This window comes from Micropterus salmoides, unplaced genomic scaffold, assembly GCF_014851395.1.
Source record: "Micropterus salmoides isolate LMB-PRFRI ecotype aquatic unplaced genomic scaffold, ASM1485139v1 Ms_hic_scaffold_18, whole genome shotgun sequence".
Taxonomy (NCBI): domain Eukaryota; kingdom Metazoa; phylum Chordata; class Actinopteri; order Centrarchiformes; family Centrarchidae; genus Micropterus; species Micropterus salmoides.
In genome coordinates, this window is record NW_024040928.1 from 5,665,649 (window position 1) to 5,670,714 (window position 5,066).

At 38.2% G+C, this 5,066-nt stretch overlaps 1 pseudogene; it reads right to left on the reverse strand.

The window, feature by feature from the left end:
* Positions 1-3,251: 3,251 nt before the first annotated feature.
* Positions 3,252-4,248, reverse strand: LOC119909325 (annotated as a pseudogene).
* Positions 4,249-5,066: the final 818 nt, after the last annotated feature.

Consider the following 5,066-nt stretch of genomic DNA (forward strand, 5'->3'; position numbering starts at 1 on the left):
AAAGATAAGTTACGTAACAAAAACTAGGCTTGACTTATTTTTATGGCTGTTGTACATAATAAGTTTGAGTGTACACTTTCAGATTCATGACTTTGGATGCCACAGCTTCTACTTTGATCCTTAGTGCCTGTTTATTGTATGTAATGTGCCTTGCTGTATTTTTGTCGTAAAATAACAAAAGTTCAATAAATACATATTTTTTAAAATATTGCCGGACTACAGAGGTGGGCGTGTTGTGCTGTGAAGAATAGCTGGTGACTGTATGAGAGGGAGTCTGCTGTTGAGGAGAGGGTTGGTGTTGGCTCTCGCGGCCTTGCCTCCAGCGTCCGCAATTTCCTGACCTCGCTGATGGAGGAGAAGAAGCCTGGGATCCGCAAGGATTTGGAGAGATCTTGTTAGGGGAGCTAGATCCCGGTGGGCCATGGTATGTTAACCACTGAGCGCAAGTGGCAAACCGTTTCAAACAGATCATGGTACAAATTGTCCTCTGAATCAGGCAAGTTGATCTATATTTCTGGATCCATAATGATTATTGGTTAAATGCAAAAAGAATTTTGTGTGACCATGTGGTTAAGCATGAAGCACGGTCTGTCTTGCTTCGAGACAAACGGGGCAGGCTGAGAAGAACAGGTATATGTGAGACACACACTAGAGGAATGAAGGTACAGGCAGAGGTAACTAAAATGCTAGGTTGGAATCTAGGTCTAAACGGTTAGGTCTAACACACAGAGGAGATAAGGAAATATACTGAGATAAGTGGCTGGAACTGTGTTACACGAAAAAGACAATCTGGTGACTACACAAAAGCTAGCTGGGTATTTATCAGACCGTTTTCATCTCAGGGCGTCTAATACCACCGCTTTCAGAAAAAGTGACAAAGCGTAGTTATTTGACCCCAAAGGAACACTTCAGCGTCTGTGTGAGACACCCCAGGTGCGTCTCTATGTGATATTTCCAGATGCGTCTGTATGTGACAGTGGTCGCTCAGCGTCATCTGTGGCTATTGCTGACAGAGCTCCCTGCGACGCAGTGATCTGAGTTCCTTCACCAGGCTGTCAAACCCTCCCGTCTGTTCAGACAGTCTCTGGAAAGGATTGATGATCCCGCTGGGACTAGATCATTATATTACGTTTTCAAGTTTATTTGATTTAACTGTTTAATACGATGGTATTAATTTAACTGTTTTATACTATGGAGGTTTACAAAAGTTAATGAAGTACTCCAATAATTTATTATTGTGCTTCCATATTATTGTGGAACAGATGAAAAACAATGGTCAAAGCAGCAGAGCCTGAGACATCCTGGCTTTTAGTCTGTAGTACGTGCTGAGCTATTTGTTTAGATATTGTAAATTGGTCCCATTAAAAGTATACTGCATTACATCATAGAGTACGGTCTAGACCTGCTCTTTTATGAAAAGCGCTGTGAGACAACTGTTGTTGTGATTTGGCGTTATATAAATAAAATTGAATTGAACTGAATGTCCTTTTTTACAGTATACTCATGCACACAACTATTACTGGATTACTTTCATACCGTAGTCTGTATACAAGAAGTGGACGCAGCCATCGTGAAGTCACCCATTGGTTTGTGTACCACCATTTTTAAGCCTAGAGTTTGGCATTTGGCATCACTGATTTGGGTTTTTTGCAACCATAAGTGACCACATTCGAACAAGAGGGAGGAGTAAGCTAGCAAGGAGCATCCGTCATTCATGTTAACTGTGATTGGGATGCTAATTTTGGCCAGTGAAAATATGGCTAGCCATCCTTGGCAGGAATACACAACTCCACAAGACCGTTGAATGGCAGGTGAGCAGAGCAGAGGGAAAAAGGGTCAACAATAAGCCTCAGTCTAGCTGTGAATGTACAGTGTAAGTTATAGTGACTAATGAATTGAGCTTCTCAAGATTAAAGCGAAGCTACCGCCACGACACGGTTCGACGATCAGTTCACTAAATGCAAAATTTGACAATTATGATTCAACTATGTAAATCCTTAGTCTGGGGCACCCCTACATGTTACCATTGTCATTGTGAGCATGTTAGCATACTGACAATAGAATTTAGCTCAAAGCACCACTGTGTCTAAGTACAGCATCATTTAGTCAGTCTAAGTCAGTCTTATTTTGTAGGTTATAAACTAGGCAGCAGAATTCTATATTTTAATAAATTATGATATTATTATGGGCTTTGTATTGATTAGACTAGAGAAGTGGGGTTGAGTGTCCCTCACAAGCATGATGTCAAATTAAGCCTTAGACTTAAACAGTCATTCAACTATAATATGTTCAAGAATCCATCACATGAAATTATTTAAATTTCACTATTGTAGTTCAGCAGTTCTGCCACCTTATTGGAAGAAAGGAAGGTTTTGGTTCCCCCTTACACACCACATGCATTTCTTTCCATGACACTGCATCTCTGTCATGTTTCACAAGGGCCAGAACATTTACATAAAGGAGAGCTATAATTAATGCCAAAATGGAACTTGGCCCCCTTAAACTGTTTAACACATGCAGAAATAATGATAGTCTCTTAGTTTAGGCTATGTGTGCAGCAATAGTGATAAATCATTGTTTTCTTCTTGCTTGTCTCTTGCCTTTTTAAATACTGTACTGAAGTGCTAATTACACTGGTGCATAAAGAAGGAATGTGCCTTTTAGTGCAGAGGCAGAAAAGATTCTTGTCCAAGAAGTCCAGAATGGGGCCAACAATTAAAAATTTGCATGTGTTTGTTGATGTTTTTGAAGACTCACCCACTGAACTAATTCAGTACACTCAATTTTAATACAAATGTATGTTTGCTGATGTTGAACATTTTTAATAAACTTGAAGCGAATCAACATTACATCAAATATCTCACTCCATGTGAGCATCACATAGCTCCAGTAAAAGTTGGAACAAGCACATGTACATTTAAACATAGTGTGTTTTAACTTTTTACAAGATTGCATAAACTTGGGTGCCGGTTAGCTCACCTGTCATCCCCTCTCTCTGTTCCACTTTCCCTTACACTCTCTTTTAAAAAAGCCCAAAACATAATTTAAAGAAAAGATTACATGAATTGGCAGCTCATTATAATGTATATGTTTGTGCCTCAGTCAGTATTTCACCAAAATATTTGTTTTTACTGCAGTTTAAAAACATGCTGCACAGGTACAGATTGCATAGTCTAATGACACATGCTTGATCTTTATTGAACTAATTTTGATCAAACAACTAGATTAATTACAGCACTCCAAAGACTATGTCAAAGCAGTTTAGTGTTAGCAAAATCACCTTGAAATATTTTCCCAGAAATTATCATTCTGAAAGCTGATCTGAACCAGCTGTAAAATAAAGCATATATGAATGGATTGAGCATTGAATTTGACAATGCAAGCCAGTTAAGCGTTTCAGCCACAGCAACTGGCACTGAAACATTATTCAAAAGCTGAAAGGTGAAACAGAGAAAGAAAGGAGTCCAGCACATTAGAAAAATCCCCATAACAGTTGCAAGAGTTTTTGTGGCCTTTTTCTCCATCTTGCTGACAGTTGCTCCGGATTTTGTGCTCTGAGAGGTTGTGCTCTGTATGCTTCGTGCCTGTCTCTGTGCAACAAGGAAAATCTTCAGGTAGATACAGAGCATTGTGATCACTGGGAGGTAAAATGAGAAAACAGGTCCCAAAATGTTTGCCAGTAATACATCAATATAACAGTCTTCACAGTTTTCATGGTTTAATCCAGCACTTAGAAATCCAATTGCAACTAAAACAGAAACACTCCAGCTCACCAGGATCATGATCACAACAACGTGAACATTTATCTTAGTTGTATATGTCAGAGGCTGACACACTGCATAATATCTGTCTATGGAAATACAGCATAAATTCAATATAGAAGCTGTGCTCAGTGTAACATCAAAGCTCTCTCGTACTTTACAAAATAAATCCTTTATAGTACAAACATGAACTTACAGTGACTTCCATGCTGAAAGGAAAGACTAAAATGCCAACAAGCAGGTCAGCCACAGCCAGAGAGAGAATGAGAAAGTTCGTAGGAGTGTGAAGCTGTTTGAAGTAGATGATGGAGATCATTACAAGAAGGTTTCCACATGTTGTGGTAACAGATAATGATCCAAGGAAAATATATAATAAAACACATATTATGGAAGGGGTTTTTGTCAGTATGTAAGAAACATTATCTATTTCATAACAGGGATGTATAACATTAACATAAGTCCGGCTGACATTGACTTCTGGTGCCATGTTTCTGGGTTCCCTGCAAATCAGTTTTCCATTAATGATAATAACATTATAAAAGACATTAAAAGACATGTTTATTATAAAAAATATGCCTTGCATGAATGCAAATCTACAATAATAGTTTTCTAGATTAAAAGAAAGATTTTCAGTTTGTCATACCTTTTAAATTCTCAAGATAGTTCACGCATCACTGGTGCAGTATCAGTGTTGATGGGGTTTCGTTACTGTGACACTGTGCATGAACTTGATTTTTATCAACCCCTGTCTCATTACACTAATGAATACTTTCTACAATTGTCCAATCAGATGCGGGACTTTTCATCTTGATGCCAGAGCAACATAGTGTCAAAAAGATGATGATGAAGAATTTTTAATCATGTTCTGCTGTCACATGACAGGGATTACATTCACAGATTTTTACTCATTTCATGACAACTACGTAAAAATCTCTTCCTAAAGTTATTTAAAATTACAAAGATTTTCGAGATCTCTTGATTACTTTTTTTTGATGACAGTGTTCATTCATCTACCAAAAACACATTCTCCTACTATTCTCTGCTCTGCTGATCTCAAACTGTCTATTTTATTGAACTGTCAACTAATCAATGAATGATGAACGTTACATTTACTAGACTAGATGTGTCTAGGTTTGAAGAAAACAATTGGTGACAGCTTCAGTGATGTTGGTAGGTTTTTAATGGGTCCCTAGAACCCACAGGAGGTCATTGGGTGGGTCCCTGAGAAATAAAGTGGGTCCCCATTAAAATGTGTTTTTTGACAAATAGGGATGGCTATTGCTAGGATTTTATTGATACCACTAC